The following is an 11,445-nucleotide window of genomic DNA, read 5'->3' as shown; positions in this document are numbered from 1 at the left end:
GCAGCCTGTTAAGCAGGAATTTGAGAACAAAGAAGCATTACCATTTCCATGCAATTGTGAAGATATTCAAAGATGCTGGAATAAAGTAGTGAAGTAGCATGGAGTTAGACTAGATATGTTTTGTTTTATTATCTTGTCTTATTGTCATGTAAACTTGTTGATATATAAACCAAGTGTAGAAAGTAGAATAATTAACTAAGCTGATACATTTTCAAAAAAAATATATCAAGCTGTATTCTGTAAGCATTTCTCTATAGTTTTTGTTGTTCAAACTTGTAAGCATCTGTGAGCTTTTCAAGCCTCACAGGGTTCTCATTTGATATATATATACATCTGGTGGATATTGTTAAGTGGAATTTATTACACTTATTTATGCTCTAATAAGCTTTTAGTTGGTGTATTTATACTCAAGTTATTTGTATTTTAACGTGTTTTCAAGTGTTTTTACATTTCAGGCTTTACTTCATGAGTCAGGTGAATTAGCATTATTTTGATTCTAATTTGGTGTTTAGGATGTGTTGGAATAAAAGCTTGAAAGACTGGTTGGAAGCTGCAAGGAATAAAGAAGAAGAAAAAAAGAATTTTTGGCAGAAGGCAGGCGCGCCCGCGCTGGTGTTGCGCGCGGCCGCGCCGGGAGAACAGAAAGTCAGCGCGCCCACGCCGAGTCGAGATATTAAAATCCTGATTCAACTACAATTCGATTTGCTGGACTCCTGGGATGCATGGACTGCTATATAAACATAACTAGGTCGTTTTTCAGAGACATCAAGCAAGGAGAAGACGAAAAGAGATCTTTTAGGCACAATTCAATTAAGGCAAAGACGATCTAGTTTATTCTTGTGAATCTTTGTTTTGAGTTGTAATTTGGATGCTTGTTTTTTGTTTTGCTGAACCTTTACTCTTGTTTGTACTTTGGTTTATTTATTCGTATAAAGACTATGTTTGCTATATCATGTTTTTATTGGAACCCACGTTGGCGATGAGTTCGATTATGGGCTAATCGTTATCGTGGGGTTCTAGTAGATTTATTTATGGATTTCTTTAGTTAAATTATTTCGATGCCTTAGTGTATGGTGATTGTATGATATCCTAGTTATGGTTGTGCGTATTCGTCTTGTGAGCGTCGCGAACTTATAAGATAGTGTGTTAATTCTTAATGAAGCGAAAGTGAATTTAAGGATTTAGAACTTGCCATGCTAGCATAGGTTCATGTATTGTTATGCATGATTTGTAGGTAATTTTAACCATCTTATTTTCCCTATGTAATCAAGGTAGATAACTTGTGCTTAAACCATTATGTTGTCAAATTATATAGACATATAGGTTCTCAATATAATTGGTGCCTATTCAGCTTCTATCTCTTTTATGGATGTCTGGTAGAATGGTAATCGTGCAACGAAAGTTGGCGTTTATCAGTTTCGTGTTGTCTGATTGGTGTCATCACCATTGCATGCTAAGATTAAGAACAATAAGGCTATTGAATGAAGTACTTAATGAAGTTAGAATCCCATGTTTGTCATATATATTAACTCAGTCTATCTTATTCTCGTAGTTATAATAATTAGTTTAATTCTTAGTTATAAACAACCTCACTTTGTTATCGTCTTAGCATTGAATAATAACCATACATTGTTACTTAAGTGCATGAGTTGATTAGTTAACCAATACAGTCTCTGTGGGATCGAATCTGATTTATATCTTATACTACTTGCGAACGCGTATACTTGTGTGTAATATTAACGCGTGTTTAGCGACTAACAAGTTTTTGGCGCCGCTGCCGGGGACTGCAGTGTTAATTATTAGTTTATGTGCTTTCCATCAGTGGTCGTTAAAGTTCATTGACTCAGTCATTATTACTTATTTCTTTCCTTGTTTTATTTCAGGTGATCTAGCAAGGGTGTATGCATACGCGTTCGCGTACTCGTAAGAGAACACTGGATAAAGCTGAGGAAGAACTTGTGGTAGTTCGTAGGGAAGTTTTTGAGGAAGAGAAGAAGGTACAAGAAGAAGAGAAAGTTGAAGAGCCAATTATAGTAGCTATGGGTGATCAAGCGGAAAATCTGAAGGCTTTGATGGACTATTCTAAGCCTAAGATTAATGACATTCAGTCTAGCATCATTAGACCAGCCATCAGGGCTAACACTTTTGAGATCAAGTCAAGCATGATCCAGATGATACAGAACTCAGTTCATTTTGGGGGTTCTCCTACCGAAGACCCCAACATGCACATCAGGGATTTCATCGAGATCTGCGACACTTTTAACTTCAATGATATGACTGGAGATGCTATTAAGCTACGACTCTTCCCATTCTCTCTGAGGGACAAAGCTAAGTGCTGGTTACATTCTCTACCAGCAGGGTCTATCACCACTTGGGAAGATGTTGCTCAAAAGTTTCTCACTAAATTCTTCCCCATGGAGAAAACTGCAGCAATTAGGAATGCTCTTACCTAGTTCGCGCAACAAACTGGAGAATCTCTGTGTGAGGCTTGGGATCGATATAACGAGATGTTAAGGAAGTGCCCACACCATGGCATGCCTGATTGGATGATTATCAACTATTTCTACAATGGATTGGGTGCTACTTCTAGACCCATGCTTGATGCAGCATCGGGAGGAGTCTTGTGGGCTAAGAGCTACGATGAAGCTTATGAACTTATTGAACTGATGGCTGCTAATGAGTACCAGGATCCTTCCCAGAGACTGACTCAGGGAAAAGTAGCAGGAATTCTGGAGTTGGACGCAGCAACTGCTATAGTTGCCCAACTTAAGGCTTTGACAATGAAGGTGGACACTTTGGCTAATTATGGAGTTAATCAAATCACTAGTGTCTATGAGCTTTGTGCTGGTGCCCATGAGACTGATCAGTGCACAAATTCTAGTGAATCAGCTCAGTTTGTGAGCAACTTCCAGCGATCGCAGCAACCTGTGCCATCCACCTATCATCCTAACAACCGCAATCATCCTAATTTCAGTTGGAGTAATGCTCAGAATGCGGTTCAACAACCTTATCAACAATATCCAGCTATGTAGTAGAACCCCCTGGTTTTCAGCAACCACAGTATGCACCCAAACAACAACTCCAGCTGCAACAAGCTAATGAAAATTCTGAATTAGAGGAGTTGAAGCTCATGTGCAAGAGTCAAGCTGTTTCTATTAAGACTTTGGAAAATCAGATTGGGCAAATTGCCAATGCCTTGCTAAATCGTCAACCTGGTACATTGCCTAGTGATACTGAAGTGCCAGGAAAGAAGGAAGCTAAGGAGCAGGTAAAGGCAATCACTTTGAGGTCTGGGAAGGTTGCGAATCCCGTAAAAACTCAAGAGTTAACTGAAGAAATTGGGGCTGAGAAAGAAGCAAAGCTGCAGGATGAAGAAGTGGAACCAAGGAATACTACTGTTGAGCACACTCTGCCTGAGGGTAATATAGGGGAGAAAAAGATCTATCCTCCACCGCCTTTTCCTAAGAGGCTGCAGAAGAAAAAGCTGGACAAGCAATTCGAGAAGTTTTTGGAGGTGTTAAAGAAACTTTATATCAACATACCTTTCGCAGAGGCTCTCGAACAGATGCCTAGTTATGTAAAGTTTATGAAAGGTATTCTATCTCGGAAAGTGAAGCTAGATAATTTAGAGACTGTCGCTCTCACGGAAGGATGCAGTGTTATGTTGCAGCAGAAGTTGCCTCCAAAGCTTAAAGATCCAGGAAGGTTCACTATTCCATGTACTATTGGAAAAGTGTCTTTTGACAGATGCTTATGTGATTTGGGAGCTAGCACCAATCTGATGCATTTGTTAATCTTCAAGCAGTTGGATCTACCTGATCCTAAACCGACGTATATGACTTTGCAGTTGGCCGACCGTTCTATTATATATCCACGAGGTATTGTGGAAGTTATCTTGGTCAAGGTTGATAAAATCATCTTTCCTACTGATTTTGTAATTCTTAATTTCGAGGAGGATAAGAAGATTCCCATAATCTTGGAAATGCATTTTTTGACAACTGGCTGAACCTTGATTGATGTGCAGAAGGGTGAGCTTACAATATGAGTGTTGAATCAGGATGTGACTTTCAATGTGTTCAATGCTATGAAATTTCCTACTGATAATGAGGAGTGCTTAAAAGTCGAGTTGGTCGATTCGGTGGTCATATCGAAACTTGATCAAATGTTAAGGTCTAACGCCTTAGAAAAAGCCTTATTGGGAAATTTAAACATTGAAGATGACAAAGGTGATGAACAATTATTACGACCGGCATTTTATGTAATATTATTTGTGGATTAGGTATAATATTAAAGTCAAATGAAAATATATTCAATGATTGTATGCTAGTGTGAGTGAAAATTTCTGCATTATAAATTTGCTTTGTGTAGTATATGATTTTTCAAAGCAAGAGTTTATTTAATTTCTTTATTTTTGATTTATAAGGAATATTCTAAGCTTTGGAAAAAATTTCTTTTAAAAGGTATTTTGTTCACAAATTTTGAAAATAATTTTATAAAGTCTCTAAAAATCCAAGTTATTTTATGGTATAAATTTTATAATTTTTGAACTTGTATTTTATTTTATAAAAATAAATCATTATAAATTTTAGTTGTCATATTTATCAAATTACATAAGAGACCATGCATGCAAATCACCCTTCTATTCTCTCAAAGGGCAAATAAGACTTTTCCAACCCCACTAACTCATTTGATTATTACCAAATTACTACATTAGCCTTGCATGCAAAATGGCCTAACTTTAGCTAAAGGACATTTTTGTAAGTTCTCACTTCCACTCATTATTTGTCAACCAAAAAGCATAAAACAAAAAAATCAAAGTGGGAGAAATCATTCCACTCATTCCACACTCCAACACACCACAAATTTTCTCTCTTTTCCCCCTCCCACCTTGCTCTCGGCCGAAGGCCAAATCCCCCACCCCCCTTCCATTTTTCAATTCATTCTTCATCTTCCCAAGTGTAAATCTTTTACCTACATTCATCTTATATCCTTTCCAAGTGTTTTGAGACTTGGAAGTTGAAGTTCCATGGATGCATGTGTAGTTCTTATGTGATCTCCAAAGAGAAACTCTTGATTCTTGTGAATTCAAGAGCTCTCTATGAGATATATTATGTATATGTGCTAACTAAGTGTTTTATGGAGATATCATGCTTTAAAATCCTTTGCATGCTACTGAATTTTCATTATATATTTATGTTTAGCCATGCATGCTAGTTTTAAGACATTAAAATGATGATTAACCATGTTTTGCATGCTATTCTTTTCGAAATCATGTTGTTATGTTTAAAAATCTATAAATGCGAAATAGGTGTGCTTAAAATAGATTGTTTCCATGATAAAGTTCTTATTAATACTTAAAAGAAGTTATATTTCATGATTATTAAGGGTGAGTATTAGGTGCAAGTCAATTTTGCAAGCATTTAAAACTTTATGCCTAGCCGAAATCTTGTTATGTGATTTCCATGAGTTGCATGTTATATATTTAGTTGCATGTTATTGTTTTTGGGCATGGATGATCTCACCCAAGGTTATTTTGAGAATAAGGGAGTTAGTTCAGTAGATTACCATGTATAAGTCTTGGTTTAAGTATTGAGTTGTTGTTAGTGAGTTTGTCAAGTCAAAACCTTGGAAAATGAGAGTTATAGTTTCTGCAGAAAATCAGTTTAGTACCCTGAGGTTTAGAGTGAGTTTTGACCATGTCATTGATGTGCACATTGAGGCCCAAGCCACCAAAAGTTAGTATTGGGAGTATACAAAAGGTTTTAGGAGTTGGTTGGAGGTTTGCATGTCATTTGGTTAGGTGCACAAGTAGAATCACAAAATCTGTCCAGCAGGGGACAGTTTTGTTGCAACTTAGAAATAGAGAGATTTGACCACGTCATGGGTAGGCCCTCATTAGGCCCAATTGGGCCTTAGTTAGAGGGAGTGTCAGAGAAGTTTTTCCAACCATAGTTCATAGGATATGAGTTAGAACCATGTGTCACAAATTAATTCAAGTCAGGGCGTTTTCTGCCCAGAAAAGCAGGGGAACCCTGGACTTTTAGCTTAGGCCCAAGAAGGCCCAAGCCAGGCCCTTGAGCCACATCAAGCTTGTGAGATGCCTTTAGGTCAGGAGAGTCTTGTGTAAAAGTTTTGAAAGAAAACTTGTAGTTTAAGAGTGCCTAATGCACTCAAGAAACTATAGTTGTTATTCTGAAATTTGCACCAGTGAGCACTATCACTTATCACGTAGTTTTAGAACACTTAGAAGTGAGTATTAGGTCGACCACCATAGTTGTAAGATGGTATATGGTCAGTAGAGCAAAAGGCACAAGTGAGGGTCAATAGGTTTTGGATAATTTAGGAAAGGCACATCGAGTTAGGGAGCCAAAATTTGAAGACTTTGTCTAGTTTAGCGACCAAGTGACTTAAATGGTGAGTCGAGATCAATCAAGCCTAGTGTTGCATTATGGTATATATGGTGTTATTTGATATTAATGTATGATATGTGATTATGTGGCTACGTGTGTACATTTAAAATATAAAGGTGGATATAAATTAGGTGCGTATAGGCCTAAGTGCCATCCATGTTTAATTTCGGGTTGTAAATAGGTTAAGATGGTAAGAATATATTATAATGAGGATTATTATTATTTATGTAGGATCTCGAGACGAGGGAAAACTTGCCATAAAATTCGAGTAAAGCTCTAGTTGCTCCTACCAGTCAGACCAGACCAGCCTATCTCAAGGCAAGTGATTCAACTTGACCTTCATATTTACTATAAACCGTTCATATATATCGATGCAATTATCCTGAGTCATTTTGATATGTTTAAATCAAGCGTATCTCTCGCTTATCTTTGAATTATATAGAAATGCCATGAACCCTCGAGTATGTATTGCAAGTAGTTCAAAAGTCTTTTCATGATAGTTAAATGCCATGATAAAATAAAGAGTTGTTATATTACTTGATTGATCCTCTTGATTAACATATTGATGATTCCTAAGTATTGATATCTCATCCTGATACTTGAACCCCTATAGAACCTTACCTTGAACTCTGATAGTCAGAAACTTACCAACATGATTCCTCATTGATTGATACCCTCTTTCCTATCCTAAAGCTTGATAATTCTGATATATATATACATCCTGAGCTAGAGATCATTACCTTAACACCCATAGTATTCGTGAAGCTTATCTTCTTAATGATCCAACACATGTACCTTGACGAGAAACCATTGCTTTGAGCCCAGTTTGGCATTACCCCTTCATATTATCCATTAGTCTCACCATATTTTCCTGTCCAAGTTCTGACATATGAAAACCTTTTGGTTACCCTAATAGAGTAAAGTTTTGTGAATCATGGCCAGTACCATATTTCCCGTGTTTCGAGTTGATCTATAATCCCTTAATAAAAATGTTTGCTGTTAAAAGAGATTTTGTTACAATTCGGCATCAGCTTTTGAAATAAATAAAATGTGGGTTTTCAGTCCCAAAGGGGGATAAATGTTTTCTTGAATAGTGGATCTGGACTGAGACGCGAGTCCTTTCTATACTTATATTAGGCTTAAAAGTTGCCTAGGGATTCCCGTTAATGTTTTAGAACCCAGCGAGGTTCGGGATTACTTCGCGGCTGATCACCGGCTGTAATCTGTAGCGTCATAAAATGATTTTGATTAAGACATGATTTTAAAATTGTTTTGATGCAAGCAAAATGATGCCATCTCACATAGTTTTATCTCTCGTTATCATTAGTTATGTCTTTCCATTGTCATTCTTAAAAGTATATCTCAATTTATGTTTTGTGTCGTACTGTTAGCACTTGTTGAGCATTTGGCTCACTCTTTGCTTTACCCTGATATTACAACTAGCAGCTATGGTTAGATTCAAGCAGACTGCCCGTAAGACCTGTGATGCTGATGCTTATGTTCGAGCTCAGGTAGAATAAGTAATAATAGCTGTGTGAGGACTCGGTATTTGTAATCAGATGGAATAGTTGGTAGTGTTGGGCTGTTCCAAACCCTAAACTGTAAGATCTTGGATTTGGTTGTGTATTCTTCATTAAAATGATATAATAGCTATATTTATTTTGCTGTTTAAGTTGGGGGTGTGACAGGTTTTGGTATCAGAGCTACGGTTTAGAGTCCCTGGACAACCCAAATAGGTTATAGAATTTGTGTGTAGGTTATAGATATTATGCGAGAGAGTAGGTTAAGTAAATTATTATTAATACTCCTCTTATTGGTTGTCAGCAAAGGGCGCATTCCTCGTCATCCTCTGGGTCGGACGACACTATTGCTTTCTCCGTGTATGCTGAGTTGAGGTGCGAGTTCGACATGCTTCAGGGCAAGTACGACCGACTGATAGACCGATTGAAGAACGTGTATCCGGACAGCCGAAACTACGAAGGGAAGCCCAATGAGCAGATGACTGCGAGACTTGAGACCTTGGTTCAGTACGTCAACACTAAGCTTGAGGAGATGCCAGCACATCGGGACCGTACCAGCCAGTATGTCATTCAGATGGTGGCGGATGAGCTCAAGAGCATTGTGAAGACGCTTCGAGAGGAAAAGACTACCAAGCCCCGTTCAGATGGAGTGGAACCTTAGTTCTTTCCATTTACCTTTCATGTTGTTGTACTATCAGACTCTATGGAATCCCCGGTTGTTTTCGTCGTTTCCTTTAAATAAGCCTGTTATTCCTAGAATCTGACTTTGTCCCAATCCTATGTACTGTGACCTTTAAAATTTCAATAATTATGTGCTATTTTTCCATTTGCTCTCAACTGTTATTTTATGTTTTTATCATCATATCTGCTTAATTTGGAAACTTGACCCCATATGTAAATGAGAATGCCATGCGATACCCTCGAATCATTTTATCATTCATATTTGTTTTGACACAACTCTTATTTCAAGATCATGCCTCCCAAAAAGAAGAACCCAACAACCACATCCACCACAGACCCAAACATTCTTCGATTACTGGAAACCTTGCAACAGCAAACCAATGCTATAGCTCAACAACAACTAACTCTTCAACAATGAATTGAAAACCAAGATAACCATGAGCCACACCAACCACCTAAACCACCAGTACCACCTAGACAAATTGTCACTTTCAAGGCTTTTCAGAATGTGAATCCACCTGTATTTCATGATACCACTGATCCAGTGATAGCTAACACATGGATCAAGGAGATGGAAAGGGCTTTTGAGTTGGTACAGTTAGGAGACGATCAGAAGACGCCGTATGCTACTTACTTCTTGAAGGGAGAAGTCATCTATTGGTGGGAATCAGTAAAGGCTATGGAAGTCACTCATCAGGTTTCTTGGGAGAGATTTAAGAAGTTATTTCTGGACAAGTATTACCCTAAGTACATGCAAAATCAGATGGAGCTAAAATTTCTTGAGTTGATGCAAGGGAACATGATTGTATTGGAGTATGAGAAGAAGTTCACTGAGTTGTCAAGGTTTGTGATAAAGTATAACAGCACTGAGGAGGAAAAAGCAAAGAAATTTCAGCAAGGATTGGAGCCTTGGATCAGAGATAGGGTGGCTATGTTTGAGCTTGAAACTTACGCGGGAGTAGTACAGAAAGCTGCTCTGATTGAGAATAATGGGATGCAGTCAAGGAAAGAGAGGGATAACAAGAAGAGGAAGGTTCCATTTTATGGAGAAAAGTCTGAAGCCGGAAGTTCGCAAGATCGGAATATAAAGAGGATTGGTTTCCAGAAGGGCGGAAATTTTCAAAAGAAGGGAAATTTGGGCAAAAGGAAAGAATCAAAAGGGAACAACCAGGCAAGCCAAGGGCAAGTTGGAGAAAACAGGTTCCAGAGACCGGAATGCAAGCACCGTGGAAGAAGGCACCCCGGAGTATGCAATAAGCTGAGCATGACCTGTTATAGGTGCAATCAGAAGGGACATTTGGCAAATGAGTGCAAGATGCCAAAGCCTGGAGTTACATGCTACAAGTGTGGGAAGACTGGACACATGGCTAGGGAGTGTAAGGCAACCGGACCAGTCAAAGCTCTGATGAACGTGGCAAGTACCAGTACAAGCGTGCCAGCTGAGGTATTGGCATTACCTCCACCACCTACACCAACCCCACAAGCAACAACAAGGACATTTGATTTGAAGATGAAGGATGCTGTACAGAATTCGGAGGTGATAGCAGGTACACTTTTACTCAATAATGTCAAAGCTAAAGTATTGATTGATTCGGGAGCAACAAGATCTTTCATATCAGAATCTTTTGTTGATAAGCTCCAATGTGATAAAATGGTTATGATTGAGGTAGTAAATGTGGTAATTGCGAACCAAGAGAAGATTCCTGTGAATCAATTTTGTCCAAAGTGTGAGATTGATATTTTGGGGTATAAGTTCTCAGCCGACTTGATACTCTTCAAGTTGGGAGAGTTTGATATAATCTTAGGAATGGATTGGTTAGGAGAGAATAGCGCTCAGATAAATTGTAAGACCAAGAGAGTGTATTTAAAGACGAAGAGTGGAGAGAAGGTAGTATTTAAGGGGCAGAGGCAAGAGCAACTATTTCTTACAATTGTTCAGGCTAAGAAGTTACTTAGAAAAGGTTGTGAGTCGTTCCTGGCATATGTAGTGGATTCAGAGAGAGGCAGCCTCAGCATGGAAGATATTCCTGTAGTTAACGAGTTCCCCGATGTGTTTCCCGACGAACTACCAGGCTTACCACCAGATCGACAAATTGAGTTCGAGATCAACCTTGCTCCAGGCACGAAACCAGTTTCAAAGGCCCCGTATAGGATGGCACCAGCAGAAATGAAAGAGTTGACGAGCCAGCTACAAGAATTATTGGATAAAGGAGTGATACGACCAAGTACGTCGCCATGGGGAGCACCTGTTCTGTTTGTAAAGAAGAAAGATGGGAGTATGCGTCTATGCATAGATTACCGGGAGTTGAATAAGGTGACGATAAATAACCGCTACCCGCTACCCAGGATAGATGACCTTTTTGATCAGTTGAAGGGAGCAAAATGCTTTTCGAAGATTGATTTGAGATCGGGATACCATCAATTAAAGATCAAAGAAGAAGATATTCCTAAGACCGCATTCAGGACCGGATATGGGCATTATGAATTCCTAGTAATTCCATTTGGATTGACCAACACTCCGGCCGCATTTATGGATCTGATGAATCGGGTATTTAAGAAGTATTTGGACAAATTTGTCGTGGTATTCATTGATGACATCCTTATTTATTCTAAATCGGAAGAAGAACATAAGCAGCACCTCTGGATAGCATTGGAGATACTCCGACAAGAGAAGTTGTATGCCAAGTTTACCAAATGTGAGTTTTGGTTAAAGGAAGTTCAATTTTTGGGGCATGTTATTGGAAATGAGGGAGTTAAAGTAGATCCGGCAAAGATTGAGGCAGTTATGAGTTGGGAGAGGCCAAAGACTCCTACGGAAGTGCGAAGTTTTCTAG

General features: G+C 38.5%; 1 non-coding gene across 1 annotated transcript; it reads right to left on the bottom strand.

Annotated features, from left to right (window-relative positions):
• Positions 1-2,429: 2,429 nt before the first annotated feature.
• LOC141675346 (small nucleolar RNA R71) lies at positions 2,430-2,536 on the bottom strand. Its single transcript, XR_012556004.1, has one exon. It is a non-coding gene; the product is annotated as a small nucleolar RNA R71 (small nucleolar RNA).
• Between the last annotated feature and the right edge of the window lie 8,909 nt (positions 2,537-11,445).

The sequence above is a fragment of the Apium graveolens genome, chromosome 7 (genome assembly GCF_009905375.1).
Source record: "Apium graveolens cultivar Ventura chromosome 7, ASM990537v1, whole genome shotgun sequence".
Classification (NCBI taxonomy): Eukaryota; Viridiplantae; Streptophyta; class Magnoliopsida; order Apiales; family Apiaceae; genus Apium; species Apium graveolens.
Note: the sequence above shows the minus strand (reverse complement) of the source record. Positions and strands in the feature narration are given on the sequence as shown.